Raw genomic sequence first — 17,950 nt, forward strand, 5'->3', positions numbered from 1 at the left:
GCCTTGTCTTCATGAGTGAAGTCTTAGTATGTCAGCAATATAACTTTGGATTGCCTATGGTAGCAACAACTCACATGGATCTGTCATGTGAATCCTGTGGTCTATGATTAGCTCAATCTTTCTAAAAGAAGTCTTGATTCTGTGAACTTCAGAATCTGTGGTCTTGCCACTTTGTGAATGACTATGTCCACTCCAGCCAATTCCTGGTATATTTTGTTCTCCATTCAGCACAAAGCATGAGATTCTTAAGCACTCACATAAACCCCATTAATGTCTAATGGTCCACTGAGAGACTCTTAAAATTATTGTTTTAGCTCTGGTGTTCTTACATTGAATTTTCCTTGTTAATTGAAATGTTAACTATAAATTACCCTTAGAGGTGAATTTTAAAAAAATTAATTAAAGTATGAACACTACCTTTTATTTTTCAGTTTCACATTTTAATGTGATATGTCATAGAGTTACAATAGTTAGTTGGTCTTCTCTATAAAAGAGAAGGCATTGTTATTCTGTACCATTTTCTGCAGTTACCCTTTGTCATTCATCCATAATATAAGAGACATTAACAAAATGATTAAAATAATTGTCTCAGACATTTTGGATTTCTTGATGAAAAGGTATTTCAGGACTACCTTTCTAAGCTTACTGCAAAGTGCTCTCCAAGAATTCTGCATTCTAGCCAAACTGGTCTGTTTGCTATTCCCCATACATAACATCCCATCATGTATCATATCTCTGTGCCTTACAAGGCTATTTCTCATTCCTGGAATGCCCTCCTTCCTCACTTCCATATTTTAGAATCCTGGTCTTCCTTCAATTAAATTGCCTTCTCTTGTAGGAAACATCCTAATCTACCCACTTGCTAGTCCCCTCCTGCAGAAATTTTTCTGCATATTTGTTTTTCTATTTAATTTACTATATATATGTTCTTTTCCTCTAATAGAATATATGTTCATTGAGAACAAAGACTGTTATATTTTTATCACTGGGTCTCCAGTGCTAAGTATAATTTTGGTATTTAAGTGCTTTTCGAAATGAATTCCATAAGCACTTTTAATGTTTTTTTCCTCCACTTATCTTTGGCAAATTTATTCTTTTTCATTCTTCTATCTCAGAAATTACTTCAGTAGCCCTTCAATTTCAACAGTCACATTTTTTAGTGTTTTACACCATTGCTACTCTCTATTAAATGGGTTAAACAAGTTGTGAATTTATCCCTTAGAATTCAAAAGAAAAATCTCAGATGGAAAGTTAGTGATGAGAAAACTATTTTTTGTTAAAATTATAAGTATAGATAGCTTACTCCAACCATCTCTACTTTTCACTAAGAGTATGTGGTCACTGAAAATAAAAATGACTTTGTTTTTCTAATGCCCAGGATTACTCACTTGAATAATGCATGATTCTTTTTGTATCTGACAGTATTCATTTACAGTTTCTTCCATAACATTAACATATTGAAATGATATTTATATAGTAATGTTTACATAATAATAATATAATAAATATAAATGATATTTATATAATAATAAAGATTCAGGTGCTTGTCATAAAGTGCAAAACAAAATGGTTGACTCAGTGTTTTCCTCATTAACCAGTTATCATAGTCTTGTGTGGGCACTGCCATAGTCTATCCAGGGTGGGGATTTGTTCTGTAAATTTCAGATTCAGTCAAAAGGCTGTACTTGAGGACCTAGAAGGCCACATGTGACCACACATTCCCCACCCCTGGACTCTATCTTATTGTATCCCATTATCTTCGGGGATTATCACTTCTATCCTGCCCCTCCCTCCATCCTCCAACCCTTTACCTTTCTAGGAAGTTTTGGTGTAATGCTGCATTTGTTGTCTGAACTCCAGTCTTTCTGCTATTACTAAGAACCATTTATGACCCCTCTTGACAATTTCCTGTCTTCCCTTACAACTTGACAGAGGACCTGGGGTACTTGGTTTTCCTTTCATTTGCATATTTTTTCTTTCTTTAACTGGCTATGCAACTACTCTGGATATCTGTAATTATCCTTGCTTGCTGCTTAACCAGCTTAGACCTGTAGTTAAAATTATCATACACTCAATGCTAGTAATTGTGCAGTAGATTAGTCATTCACTTGGTATTAACTTTCAAGTGTAACTTCTTATAGTTATGTTTAACTCCCTTTTGGTGAAATGACACTTTACAGATTGCCCAGGAGTCTATACCCAGGTTACAATATCATGCTACTTACTGTTTGAAATACTCAGTGCTGTAGCTGAATATGGAAATAGGTCCAGTCAAACTGAGGCTTACTTCTGAGTTCAACTGACAATAACAGATAACCTCTGATCATATATTTTTTTTTAAAAAAGAACAAAAGTGGTTTCTTTAAAATATATACGTTGCTCAGTTTTGAAATTTCAGTGTAAATCTGAATTATTAAATCATCTGGAATGTCAAAATGAATATAGTACCTTTTTCTGGAATAGTTGCTAAAAATAGAGATAGTTATGGTTTTACAATTTTTAAGAAAGTCATGGCAATATTGTAAATTCTTATGAATTGATACCTGAGAACAATAAAATGTTAAAGTTTTTGTGAACATAGATACTTCCACAATATAATTTATTTTCTCCAATATTCTCCCAGCTCTGGGTGCTTCGAACTTCTTAAATATTCTGTTTCTTGTGAGACATAATTGGAACACTTTGATGACACAGATACAAAATCTGTTCAGGATTTAGCACCTTCCCAGTCCATGAAGATGTTGATATTGCTTTATGGGCATCAGGACCAGAACCCAGGTCAAGGATATGCTCTCCATTCACTATTAAAAATTGACTTACAGGTAGTGGAGCTAAGATGGTAGAGTAAAAATGGGGACTTCCCTAAGTTCTTCCTCAAAGCCCTTGGAATACCTGTAAAAATGACTCTAAACAAATTCTAGAGCTACAGAACCCACAAAATGACAGGAAAGTTGACAGGAAGGGTCTATTGCACCAGGCAGGGATGAGAGCAAAGTCTGGAGTGGGCAGCACCAACACAGATGAGCTGGAACAGGTCTCAAGGGACTGAATCATTGGCAGCTGTGGAAATTCCTAAACTTCTCAACCCACAAACACAAAAAAAGTCAGTGGGAAAATTCTGTGGGACCTGGGTGAAAGGAGCCTTCTGGTCGGGTCTGGCCTCAGCTCCAGGGCAGTGGGGGTGCCAGCAGTGGTGAAGAAGCAACAGCAGCAGAGGCTGCTTCCAGAGTTCTGGGCCCACAGACTGTGGGAGATTGAGCAGCTCATACAAAATTCCTGAAACTTGGGACAGTATACTCATCCATACTCCCACTGCCACTGGAAGTACAGTTGTACCTTAACAGAGAGTTAGAAAGTCAGGTATTTGGTTGAGAAGATGACTAAACATTGTAAAAGAAATCAAACTATAGAATTTACTTTGATGACCAAGAAGATCAAAATATACAACCAAAAGAAGACAAAGTCAAAGCTCCTACATCCAAAGCCTCCAACAAAACTACAAATTCTTTCCAGGTCATGGAGGAGCTCAAAAAGGATTTGGAAAATCAAGTAAGAGAAGTAGAGGAAAAATTGGGAAGAGAAATGAAAGGGATGCAAGAAAATCATGAAAACCGAATCAACAGCTTGCTAACAGAGACCCCAAAAAATACTGAATAAATTAACACCTTAAAAAAATAGACTAACCCAAATGGCAAAATAGCCAGTGAGGAGAAAAATGCCATAAAAAGCAGAATTGCCCAAATGACATATGGAAAAGGAGGTCCAAATGCTCACTGAAGAAAATAGTTCAGAATGGAACAAATGGAAGCTAAATACTTTATGAGAAATCATGAAATTATAAAAGAGAACCAAAAGAATGAAAAAAAAAAGAAGATAATGTGAAATATTTCATTGGAAAAACCACTGATCTGGAAAATAGATCCAGGAGAGATAAAATCCAAAAATTATGGGACTACCTGAAAGCCATGATCAAAAAAACCCTAGACATCATCTTTCAAGAAATTATCAAGGAAAACTGCCCTGATATTCTAGAACCAGAAGGTAAAATAGAAATGAGAAGAATCTGCTGATCACCTCTGGAAAGATATCCCAAAAAGAAAGCTCCTAGGAATATTGTAGCCAAATTCCAGAGTTCTCAGGTCAAGTGGAAAATATTGTAAGCTACCAGAAAGAAACAATTTGAATATTGTGGAAACACAATCAGGATAACAAAAAAATCGAGCAGCTTCTACATTAAGGGATTGAAGGGGTTAGAATATGATATCCCGGACATCAGAGGAGCTAGAATTAAAACCAAAAATCACCTACCCAGCAACACTGAGTATAATCATTCAAGGGAAAAAATGGATATTCATTGAAATAGAGGACTTTCCAGCATTCTTTTTTTTTTAAAACTAATTTATTTATTTTTAATTCTTTTTTTATAATTTTAAAATCATTGGCCAGTTTTTCTTCTATTTCCTTCTTCAGCTGTTCCAGGAAAGCTAGTTGTGCTTGCAAGAGGTTCATAGTCCCTTCTGAAGTTTCAGATGGAAGTACAGTCTCAGCTCTGACCTCTTTGGTGTTTGTGTTTTGGTCTTTATCCCCATAGAAAGATTCTGTGGTTTTTTCACTTTTTGTCTGCTTTTTCCTATTCATGATGTTGGCTGAGTGTTGTAGCTTCTGGTTCTTTCAGTCAGAAGGTACAGAACTTTGTGTTGAGCTGATGTGTGAAAAAGCTAAAAGCAGGTTTTTGTTTTTTGTTTCCCAGATCAACCCTGGGGTTAGCTTGTTAAGTGTGTGGGAGGAATGGTCTGGTCACAGGAGATCTTCTCAGCTGAATTGAAGGAAAGGCAAGCTTAGGGGATGGTGATCCCAGCTTCCTTATTGTCTTCCCATTTCCCCTGGAGTGCTGAGGCACACGTTAGATGCTAATGCGTGTTCCCACCCCTCCTGGGGCTCCTCTCCTGGTGCTGAGGCTTGCCTGGGTCTCAGTGCAAATTTTCTCTGCCCTGGGTCCTCTGTCCTTCTGGATCACCTCCGCCACAGTAGGAAGAATCCCCCTTTGCTATTTTCCTAGCCTCTGGTGTTATGAGACTATTTGCCCCCTTCTGCTGTTCCCGCTGATCCAGGATTTTTCTGGGGAAATATTTTATGGTTCTTTCATGGTCATCAGGGGGGAGGAGAGAGCATTTACTGATCACTCCACCATCCTGGCTCCCGGAAGTTCAAGTAGGTGACTTAGTGAAGTTTAGTCTTCAGGCTGAAGGTTTCAAGGGCTGCTGCGCTGATATCTGGTGCTCAGCGGCTCTCACCGGCTTGGTTTGGCTTGTCTCCTGCTCCGCTGGTCCTGCCCACCGCTCTCAGGCTTCTCAGGTCCCTTCCGCCCTGCTGTGCTGACCACGCTGCGCTGTGCTGCTGGGGGCTGACCCCCGCGGAACAGATCCTTCCTGTGGACCTTCCAGTCTAACTTGGGCTCTGAATCCGTCAAAGTCTGTCACCCACTGGATTCCGCACCTCCAAAGTTTGGTCAGATTCTCCTTTCAGAGGTATCCAGGGGAGTTTGTCCAGGAGCTTAGGTGAGTTGTTGCTTTCACTCTGCCATCTTGGCTCCACCCCCCTAATTTATTTATTTTTGGTTTTCAACATTCATTTCTGCAAGATTTTGAGTTCCAAATTTTCTCCCGATCTCTTCCTTCCACCCACCCCAAGTCACTGTGCATTCTAATTACCCCTTACCCCAATCTTCCCTCCCTTCTTTCATACCCCTCCTTTCTCTTATCCCCATACCTTCTATTTTGTTGGAGGACAAGATAGATTTCTATATCCCATTGCCTGTGTATCTTATTTCCCAGTGGCATGTAAAAACAATTTTTAACATTTGTTTTTAAAACCCTGAGTTCCATCTTCTTTCCCTTCCTACCTCCTCACCCATCCCCATTGAGAAGGCAAGCAATTTGATATATGTTAAACATATGCAAAAGATTTCCATAAAAGTCATGTTGTGGAAGACTAGCTATATTTACCTCCATCCTATCCTGCCCCTATTTATTCTATTCTTTCTTTTGACCCTATCCCTCTTCAAAAGTATTTACTTCTAATTACAGCCTCCTCCAATTTGCCCTCCCTTGTATCATCAGCCCATCACCTGCTTCTCCCCTTCTCCCCTACTTTCCTATAGTGTAAGACAGAGTTTCATAGCAAATTGAGAATGCATGTTATTCCCTCCTTAAACCAAATGTGTTGAGTAAGGTTCACTTTTTCTCTCTCATCTCCCCGCTCTTCCCTTCCATTGAAAAAGCTTTTTCTTGCCTCTTTTATGTGAGATAATTTGCTTCATTCTATTTTCCCTTTCTCCTCCCAATATATTCCTCTCTCACCCTTCAATTTTATTTTTTAGACATCATCCCTTTCTATTCAACTCACCTTGTGCCCTCTGTCCATATGTATATAATCCCTCCAACTACCCTAGTATTGAGAAAAGTCTCAAGAGTTATAAATATTATCTTTCCATGTAGGAATTTAAACAGTTCAACTTTATTAAGTCTCTTATGATTTCTCTTTCCTGTTAATGTTTTCATGTTTCTCTTGATTCTTGTGTTTGAAAAACAAATTTTCTATTCAGCTCTGGTCCTTTCATTAAGAATTCTTGAAAATCCTCTATTTCATTGAATGATCATTTCCCCCCCTGAAATATTATACTCAGTTTTGCTGGGTAGGTGATTCTTGGTTTTAATCCTAGTTCCTTTGACTTCTGGGATATCGTATTCCAAGCCCTTTGATACCTTAATGTAGAAGCTGCTAGATCATGTGTTATCCTGATTGTATTTCCACAATACTCGAATTGTTCCTTTTTGGCTGCTTGCAATATTTTCTTCTTGATCTGGAAACTTTGAAATATGACTACAATATCCCTAGGAATTTGCCTTTTGGGATCTCTTTCAGGAAGTGATTGGTGGATTCTTTCAATATTTATTTTACTCTTTGGTTCTAGAATATCATGGCAGTTTTCCTTGATAATTTCTTGAAAGATGATGTCTAGGCTTTTTTTTTTTTATCATGGCTTTCAGGTAGTTCCATAATTTTTAAATTGTCTCTCCTGGATCTATTTTCCAGGTCCTTTTTTTTTTACAATGATATATTTCACATTGTCTGCTATTTTTTTATTCCTTTGGTTTTGTTTTATAATTTCTTGATTTTTCATAGTCATCAGCTTCCACCTGCTCCATTCTAATCTTTAAGGAATTATTTTCTTCAGTGAGCTTTGGGACTTCCTTTTCCATCTGGGCAATTCTGCTTTTTAGAGTATTCTTCTCCTCATTGACTTTTTGGATCTCTTTTGTCATTTGAGTTAGTCTGTTTTTTGTAGTGGTATTTTCTTCAGCATTTTTTTATGTCTCCTTTAGCAAGCAGTTGACTCATTTTTCATAATTTCTTGCATCACTATTACTTCTCTTCCTAATTTTTGCTCTACTTCTCTTACTTGATTTTCAAAATCTTTTTAGAGCTCTTCCATGGCCTGAGACCAATTCATATTTTTCTTGGAGGCTTTGGATGGAGGAGCTTTGACTTTGTTGTCTTCTGTTTGCATCTTTTGGCCTTTTTTGTCACCAAAGTAAGATTCTATAGTCTGATTCTTTTTTTGGTTTTTGCTCACTTCCCCAGCCATCTCCTTGACTTTTGACCTCTTTGTAAAGGTAGATCTCTACTTCTGATGGGGCTGGGGGATATACTGACAGTTGCTCAATTCCCCCACAATCTATGGACCTAGAACTCCAGAAAGAGTCCCAGTCTCTGCCCCTGCTGCTGCTGCTGTGGCTGCTGTGGGTTCCTCAGCTCCCTCCCCTCTCTGCTGCCCTGGGGCTGGACCACTCCACTCTCCCACACTGGTACCACAGGCCTTTTCCGCTCACCTTCCAATTTTTCCTTGGTGTTTTGGGGAACTGAAGTCTGGAAACTGCTACAGGTGTGACAGATTCAGTCTTCCCAAAGCTGGCTCAGGTCCTGTCTGTGTTGGCCCACCCCACACAGGACTGCTCCTTGTGTGGCACAAGACACTTCCTGGTGACCTTCTAGGCTGTCTTGGGCAGGAGATTTGCTTCACTCCATCATTCTGTGAGTTCTGCAGCTCCAGAATTTGTTTACAGCCACTTTTTACAGGTCTCGCCTTGACAGCAGTGCTCTAGAAAGTGCATGCTGTTCAGCTTTCAAGCATTCTTGATGAAAAGACCAGAAATGAATAGAAAATTTGACTTTCAAATACAAGAATCAAGAGAAGTATGAAAAGGTAAACAGGAAAGAGAAATCCTAAGAGACTTATTAAAGTTGAACTGTTTATATTCCTACTTAGAAAGATGATATTTGTAACTAATGAGACCTTTCTCAGTATTGGGGTAGTTGGAGGAGATAGATAGATAGAGGACACAGGGTGAGTTGAATATAAAGGGATGATATTTAAAAAATAATGGGTGAGAGAGGAATATATTGAGAGAAGGAGAAATCAAGAGATAGAATGCGGTAAATTATCTTCCATAAAAGAGGCAAGAAAAAGGTTTCACAATGGAGAGGAAGAGGGGGAGAAGTGAGAAAGAATGAGTTGAACAACTGGGGGTGAGATAGATGGAGGGAAATATAATTAGTCTTTCAAAACATACCTATTATGGAAGTTTTTGCATAACGACACATGCATAAACCTATATTGAATTGCTTGCTTTCTCAACAAGGGTGGGTGTGGAGGAAAGAAGAGAGAGATAATTTGGTACTCAAAGTTTTAAAAACAAATGTTAAAAAATTGTTTTTACATGTAACTGGGAAATAAGACATACAGGCAGTGGGGTATAGAAATCTATTTTGCCCTTCAAGAAAGTAAAGGGGAAGGGGACAAGGGGGGATGACAAAAGGGAGGACAAATTCAGGGAAGAGGCAGTAAGAATGAATGCCATCTCTGGGTGGGTAGAGGGGAGAGATGGGGAGAAAATTTGAAACTCAAAATCTTGTGGAAATGAGTGTTGAAAACTAAAAAAGAAATAAAAAAAGAAATGCAATAAAAAAACCAAACCAAAACAAACAAACAAACAAAAATCTGACTTACAGCTTGGTCCTGATTAGTGCAAATGAAAAATGATGAATCTGAGAAATGGTTTCACAATTTGAATTCACACTGTATATTTTATTATGCTGGAACCAACTGTCATATTTTACATAATTATCATTTTGAATAGTGAATATTTAAATACATATGATCCCTATAGGGATTCATTATTTACTTATCTGTTTCTAGTTGTACGCAAAAGATCTGTACTTGGTTTTCCTGTGCACACACATGAAGTGAACTCTGAGAGTCTTCACATGCAGGTTTATGCTTTCTAGTGTTAAGAATGAAGTAATTGAATCAGTAAGTGAATTGTCTCACCCCACTTAAGGCAAGTGATGCTATACCCAATAGGTAATCTAGGGGAGAAAATATCTTTCCAGATCAATCTGTCATAGTCATAGACTTTAGACTAAGTATAAGCAATTCCTAGATAGCTCTATTACTCAATAGGTGTGTTCAGGTTGGCTGAGGGTCACATCAGTTTAATCACATCTTGTAGGTCACCTATAAGATATGCATCCAATATGAGCCAAAGAAATCTGTAGGGTTCAGCAGGGAACATCAAGAGATGGTATGGAAATCATTGGAAGCGCAGAAGCAGTCAGCAAAAGGAGAAAGAGAAAATAGGACTGAACTCTGGCAGAAAAAAGAGAGATTGAGGATGTCTCTTTACCCTGTAGGTATTTTGGAGAAGATAATTCATGCCACTAACTCTACCCATTTTCCCAAGGACTGAGGGAAGTTCAAGAAACAGTCAGATCTTTCCTGAATGCTCCTTTCTATTAATAGACATTGTACTATATTGGCTTCTGTACTTGCTTCTTTACCTCAAAGTTTCAACTGGACTGAATTTTGCCTCAATCATGTAAAGGTCAGGGATTAACTAGAGAAAAATCTGAATGAAAATTAAGGCAGGCAGTTAAATTCCCTGAAATCTTACTAATTTTCCTAACTGGGGGACTCAGAGTATTTATGAGTGTACTTACTCTTAATGTTTCATTTAACATAAATTCCCATAAACAGCAGAGGAGGGAACTATGTGGATCTACAGGGTCATTATTTTATTTTCATGCTCAAAATGAGCCATTTATAACAGAGGGTTGCACTAAACATAATTGCCAATCAAAGAAATAATTCTGGGAGTGTGCCCCCAGGTCCCCTTTCCACAGACACACAACAATCATCCACACTGCTCAAAGTACTACTCCTACTACTTGGAGAGAGATCTGCTTCATTACCTTGCAGTAACTGGGGTAAAGATTCCTATTAAAGGAGGTGTATATAAGCATACATTGCATTTGACATCAACTTAATTCTCATTTAGTGCTTTGAAAAATTCCAAAGAACTCAGATTTATGTTTTTTTTTTGTTTTTTGTTTTTTTACTAAAGTAAAATATAGTTTATTTCAACAAAAACCCCTTGAATTTAGTGTTTGATTACCAGTGGACACCCTATCATTATCAAAGGAGACCATGTTCTAGTGATAAAGAATAGATTGAACAGACTAGTTCACCCATTCCTTCATGCTTAATTGGACATGCTTCATAATACTTATTTTATCAATCCACCTGTGGTTCAGAAGCGCTGTAACCATGGAGCACAATAATTATTAAAAATCCAAACACAATGCATTCAAGAAGCTTCAAATAATGAACAGGTGATATGTGTATTATTGGTTTTTAAGGGAAGTTCAGGATGGGTCAGTGCATTGCTCACCTTTTTAGCTCAATCTTTAGAGATGATGGTTACCCTTGTGTCCTTGCTTCTGCTATCAGGAACAGACTAGACAGATGATGATTCTGGACTATAATGGCATTTTGCAATGTTTGCATAACATTTCATTAAAATGTTCTTTCCTTTAAGAAGATGAAACACTAGAAAATATGGTACAAGGTCCCCTGTAATTTGCTTCTGTGCTGAGGGATATACCAGGAGAGAGATAGGTATTTCAGGAGAAATAATAAGAGGACAGAAAAGACATGTATACAGGTAGAGAGGGAAAAATCCTGAAATGGTGAGCAGATGAACAGATAGACCAGCTATTTGAAGTACAAATATATGTGAGCATACAAAGAGAATTGACTGATGCATAATTCATGTCTCTATGCAAATGATCATGCAAATTGCATGAAAAAGAGAGGGAGGGGACCTTTGCAAATGATTGTGTTTCCAAGCTGTCACTTGCATGACTACTGCTTGTCAATGGGTGGAAAAAAAAAAAAACAGCACCCAGAATTTCTTTATTTTTTAAGGGTTCAGAATTCCTGGTGAAAATCAGCAACCTGCTTTGTGACCTTGGACAAATTATTGCATCTTTTGGTCTGACATTTTCTAGGGAGGTCAAGTTAGGAATATGATCATTATAATAGGGCAGTAATAGAGTAAAAAATAAAGTTGAGAAAAAATATTTTCAGCAAAATACTTTTACGGTCCTACGAAAAAGGTCCCAGAACACAGTATTTACTTTACGGTATTTAAGTAGAGTTACTTAAACTGTTAACAGTTTCTAATAACCTCAGTTTCTATAGGCTCTCTTAAGTAAACAAATGCCAGGATTTCTACATCATTTATTTGACCATAAAGTTCTAATGGTGACTTTTATTAGTACAATAAAAGGAAAATGGTGAATCTGAAGATAGTGGAAAACTCCACACTTAGGTATAGTAAACGTCTACAAACACATTTAGAAATGAATCTTTCCAGCTAATGGATTTCAGAGGGACAATGTAATGCCAATTAGGTCAGCTGTTTGTGACTCTAAGGCCAGCTTCAATGATTCCACAGGAAATCATGCCTTTACAAAGCCTGTTCACAGTGAAATTGCTCTAGTTTCACATAAATTGCTATTGTTTCACATGATTTATTTTTATCTTTGAGCCAGCAAAGGGGTTATATATTTAAAAAGCCAAAATAGGTCTTTCCCCCTCCATTTCAAACATATTTCCATTTCACAAAAAAGCAAAATAAAGTGAGAAAATTATATGCCAATTTGCACTCATAATTCATCAATTTTCTCCCTGGATGTAGATAGCATTTTTTCCATCATGAGCCCTTTGGAGTTGTCTTGGATTATTGTATAGATCAGTATTGATTGATTTGCATTACATCATCTTTCAATGTTGATCTTCATTACCAACTTTACTGTTATTGGCATAGTAATCTCCCATTTCTTTTCACTTCATTTTACTTCAGTTCATATAGGTCTTCTCATTTTTTTTCTGAAAGCACTCCCTCCAGTCATTTCTTATAGTACAATAGGACTCCATATTCCATAACTTGTCCAGCCATTCCTCAATTGAAGAGTATCCCTTCAACTTCCAGTTCTTTGTCACAGCAGAAAGGACTGCTATGATATATGTCATTTTTTTCTTTTTCTTTGATTTCTTTAGGGTACAGACCTAGTAGTGGTATTGCTGGATCTTAGAATATGCATCGTTTCATAGCCCTTTGGGCACAGTTACAAATAGTTTTCCAGAGTGGCTGAACCAGTTCACAACTCCACCAACAGTTCATTAGTATACCATCCTCTCCAGCATTTAGCATTTTTGAGTTATTTTAATTTGCATTTCTCTGATCAATAGTGATTTTTCATATGGCTACAGATAGTTTTGATTTCTTCTTTTGAAAGCTGCTTGTCCATATCTTATGACCATTTGTCAATTGGGGGATGCCTCTTATTTTTATAAATTTAACTCAGTTCCCTATATGTTTGAAAAATAGAGGTTTGATCAGAAAAATTATCCTTAAAATTTTTGATATTCATTATCTATGGTATCTTTTAGCAAAAGGTAGTTTTCCAGATTATCTCTTTTAATTAAATTAATTTTTACTTTATCTGAGCTCATATCTGCCCCCTCTCCCATTTTTTTACTTCAACTGAAGCATAATAGATTCTGCTCCAGCATTTTATTTTTAACTCTGTGTTTTTCCTTTTTATATGTGTCTCTTGTAAATAACATTGTTGGATTCTGGTTTCTAATCCATTCAGATATCTGCTTCCATTTTATGAGTGAGCTTATCCCATTCAAATTCAGAGTTACAATTACTAATTGTGTATTTCCCTCTATCCTATTTTCTTCTGTTTATTCTTCCCTCTCTATCTTTATCCTGTCCCTCCTCAAAAGTCTGTTTTGATTCTGACTACTCTTTTCCTTAATCTGCACTACCTTTTTTCATCTCCTTGTGATATCACTTACTATCTTACCCTCCTATTTCCTTATTGGGTGAAATAAATGTCTCCACTTAAATGAAGTGTGTGTGTGTGTGTGTGTGTGTGTGTGTGTGTGTATGTGTGCGTGTGTATTGTTCCCTCTTTGAGCCAATTATGATGAGAGTGAGCTTAGAACATTGCCCAACTCCTCATTTTCCTTTATACTATAAAATTTCTTTATGTATTTCTTCCATGTGTAAAAAAATTCCCATTCTACCTCTGTCTTTTCCAGTTCATCTCTTTTTCTCACCACTTCATGTTTTAAAAAAGAGATCATGCCAACATAATCCATTCACACGGGGCGGAGCCAAGATGGCAGAGTAGAAAGACGCACATACGCTACCTCCGAACCCACTGCCCATAAAATACCTGTGAAGAAAAGAACCACTGGTGAATTCTGGAGCAACAGAAGCCACAGAAGGGAGCGGATGAGATTTCTGCTCCAGAGAGCCGTAAAACCTCTTGCAGAGGGTCCCTTGTGCCCCGGACCAGAGCGGAGCCCAGCCCTGCCTCGGCGGCGCAGCGCCGAGGGGAGAAGATACGAGCAGGCTTCAGGGACAGAATCTCCAGCAGCCACGCGGGTCCCTCCACCCACAGGTGACGGGGGTCGGTGAGAGGGTCTCTTTGGCGGGTTGAGAGGGGAGTGGGGTGCCCACATGACTCGGGCCCCCTCGGGGGGCAGTGGCAGAGGCGGGAGTAGACCAGGGCTCCCCAAGCAGGCAGGAGCCTGGATCCATTGTTGAAGGTCTCTGCATAAACCCCCTGAGGGAACGGAGCCATGAGGCAGCCCTGCCCTGACCTGAGCACCTGAACTTAATCTCACACTGAACAGCAGCCCTGCCCCCGCCCAAAGCCCTGAGGCTGGGAAGCAGCATTTGATTCTCAGACCCCAAGTGCTGACTGGGTGGATCTGGAGGCAAGGTGGGGGTGGAGAGGACACTCAGAAGTCAAGTCACTGGCTGGGAAAATGCCCAGAAAAGGGAAAAAAAATAAGACTATAGAAGGCTACTTTCTTGGTGAATAGGCATTTCCTCCCTTCCTTTCTGATGAGGAAGAACAATGCTTACCATCAGGAAAAACCGCAGAAGTCAAGGCTTCTGTATCCCAGCCCACCCAATGGGCTCAGGCCATGGAAGAGCTCAAAAAGGATTTTGAAAATCAGGTTAGAGAGGTGAAGGAAAAACTGGGAAGAGAATTGAGTGACATGCAAGCAAAGCATGAAAAACAAGTAAACACCCTGCTAAAGGAGACCCAAAAAAAATGCTGAAGAAAATAACACCTTGAAAGATAGGCTAACTCAATTGGCAAAAGAGGTTCAAAAAGCCAATGAGGAGAAGAATGCTTTCAAAAGCAGAATTAGCCAAATGGAAAAGGAGATTCAAAAGCTCACTGAAGAAAATAGTTCTTTCAAAATTAGAATCGAACAGATGGAGGCTAATGACTTTATGAGAAACCAAGAAATCACAAAACAAAACCAAAAGAATGAAAAAATGGAAGATAATGTGAAATATCTCATTGGAAAAACAACTGACCTGGAGAATAGATCCAGGAGAGACAATTTAAAAATTATGGGACTACCTGAAAGCCATGATCAAAAAAAAACCTAGACATCATCTTTCATGAAATTATCAAGGAAAACAGCCCTGAGATTCTAGAACCAGAGGGCAAAATAAGTATTCAAGGAATCCACAGAACACCGCCTGAAAGAGATCCAAAAAGAGAAACTCCTAGGAGCAATGTGGCCAAATTCCAGAGTTCCCAAGTCAAGGAGAAAATATTGCAAGCAGCTAGAAAGAAACAATTCAAGTATTGTGGAAATACAATCAGGATAACACAAGATCTAGCAGCTTCCACATTAAGGGATCGAAGGGCATGGAATAGGATATTCCAGAAGTCAAAGGAACTAGGACTAAAACCAAGAATCACCTACCCAGCAAAACTGAGTATAATACTTCAGGGGAAAAATTGGTCTTGCAATGAAATAGAGGACTTTCAAGCATTCTTGATGAAAAGACCAGAGCTGAAAAGAAAATTTGACTTTTAAACACAAGAATGAAGAGAAGCATGAAAAAGTAAATTGCAAAGAGAAGTCATAAGGGACTTTACTAAAGTTGAACTGTTTACATTCCTACATGGAAAGACAATATTTGTAACTCTTGAAACTATTCAGTATCTGGGTACTGGGTGGGATTACACACACACACATGCACACGCACATGCACACACACATAGAGACAGAGTGCACAGAGTGAATTGAAGAGGATGGGATCATATCTTAAAAAAATGAAATCAAGCAGCGAGAGAGAAATATATTGGGAGGAGAAAGGGAGAAATGGAATGGGGCAAATTATCGCTCATAAAAGAGGCAAGCAAAAGATTTATTAGTGGAGGGATAAAGAGAGGAGGTGAGAGAAAAACATGAAGTTTAGTCTCATCACATTCCACTAAAGGAAGGAATAAAATGCACACTCATTTTGGTATGTAAACCTATCTTACAATACAGGAAAATGGGGGATAAGGGGATAAGCAGGGTGGGGGAGATGATGGAAGGGAGAGCATGGGGAGGACGGAGCAATTTGAGATCAACACTCATGGGGAGAGACAGGATCAAAAGAGAGAACAGAAGTAATGGGGGACAGGATAGGATGGAGGGAAATATAATTAGTTCTTACATAACACTACTATTATGGAAGTCATTTGCAAAACTACACAGATTTGGCCTATATTGAATTGCTTGCCTTCCAAAGGGAGGGAGGGCAGATTGGCAGACAGGGGCAATTAGAACGTTTGGTGTTTTGGGGTGGGGGGAGGGGACAAAAGGGGAGAAAATTTGGAACCCAAAATTTTGTGAAAATGAATGTTAAAAGTTAAATAAATAAATAAATTTAAAACAAAATAATCTATTCACACTCATGTCCTCTTTCTATGTAGTTTCTTTTTTTTAACTGCCCTACTAATGATAAAGGTCTTAGGAGTTACATATATCAGCTTCTCTTGCAGGAACGTATGTGGTTTAACCTTATTGAGTCCCTTATGATTACTCTTTCATGTTTACCTTTTCATACTTCTCTTGTGTCTTCTGTTTGAATGTTGAATTTTCTATTTAACTCTGGTCTTTTTTTATCTGGAATGCTTGAAAGTCTTCAGGATTATATTCAGTTTTTCTGGGTACGTTATTCTTGGTTGTAATCCTAGCTCCTTTGCTGCTCCTCTAACATGGAAGTTGATAAATCTTGTGGTTCCACAATATTTGATTTGTTCCTTTCTGGTTGCTTGAAATATTTTCTCCTTGACCAGTGAGCTCTGAAATTTGGCTATAATATTCCTGGAAGTTTTAATTTTGGGATCTCTTTCAGGAGATAATCAATGGATTCTTTAAATTTCTATTTTACCCTATGAATCTAAGATATCAAGGCAGTTTTCCTTGATAATTTCTTGAAATATGATGTCCCAGCTCTTTTTTTGCCATGGCTTTCAGGTAGTCTATTAATGTCTCCTTCATCTATTTTGCTCCCTATCAGTTGTCTTTCCAAAAAGATATTTCACATTTTCTTCCATTTCTTCTCATTCTTTTCCCTTTATTTTATTGTTTCTTGATAGCCTATGAAGTCATTATCTTCCACTTGACCAGTTCTGGTTTTTAACAAATTGTTTTCTTCATTGAGCTTTTATATCTCTTTTTCCATTTGGCCTATTCTGCTTTTTAAGGATTTCTTTTCTTCAGTGAATTTTTGTTCCTCTATTGCCATTTTTGTTTTTTAAGGTGTAATTTTCTTCAGTATTTTTTGTGTCTCTTTTGCTGTGACGTTAATTGTCTTCTCATAATTTTATTGCATCACTCTCATTTCTTTTCTCATTTTTCCCCCTAGCTAGAACTATCTCTTTCTTTAACTCTTCCAGGAATTATTGTTGCACTTGAGTCCAATTAGCATTTTCCTGTGAGGATATGTTTGTAGCTGTTCTCCCTTTGTTGTCTTCTTTGTCTTCATCTTTTTTACCACCATAGCAACTTTCTATGGTTAAGTTCTTTGTTTGTTGCTTGCTCATTTTTCTAGCCTATCTATTAACTATGAACTGTATGGTTAAGTTGGAGTCTGCTCTTCTGGGGATGAGGAGACACTATTCCAAGCTTCAGGTCTTTCCATGCTACTATTTTCTAAGGGTATATAGTTCTGAGGGTGTGCAAGTTGTCAGTGTTTCCAAGGTGGTGTGATCTGGGGAGAGGTATGGTCACTGCTTTCCTAGTGCTGTTCTCTAGCCTTTACCCAGGAAGAGCCCCTGCTCTCCTGGAATTGCAAACACTACTCCTCTATGCCTTGGAACTGAGCCCAGGGTCCCTACTTTATTATGACCCACTACAAGCAGTCATCTCCACTCTGGAACTATGGCCTAGAACTGCCAGTAAGCACCAGCTGCACCCAAAGGGGGTTACCAGAAAAGGGTCCCCTAGAAGTCTCTTTCAGACTCTGTTACTGTCTCTGGGCTAAGAGTTCCCAAAGCTGCTTCTGCTAACACTGATACTGCAATCTCCAGGCCTACCAGTGGAACTGCTGCTGAGTTCTGGGATATTTCCCAACTTGGTGTCATAGATCTCTCCTGCTAATTTCCCAAATTGTCTTTGGCTGGAAAAATGTCCCATTCTGACCTTTGTGCTTTTGGTTCTTCT

At 38.3% G+C, this 17,950-nt stretch overlaps 1 long non-coding RNA gene across 1 annotated transcript in view; it reads left to right on the forward strand.

The window, feature by feature from the left end:
- LOC140522432 (uncharacterized) overlaps positions 1–17,950 on the forward strand; it is a 371,870-nt gene that overhangs the window by 256,918 nt on the left and 97,002 nt on the right. The window lies entirely within an intron of this gene.

Source organism: Notamacropus eugenii, chromosome 2, assembly GCF_028372415.1.
Source record: "Notamacropus eugenii isolate mMacEug1 chromosome 2, mMacEug1.pri_v2, whole genome shotgun sequence".
NCBI lineage: Eukaryota > Metazoa > Chordata > Mammalia > Diprotodontia > Macropodidae > Notamacropus > Notamacropus eugenii.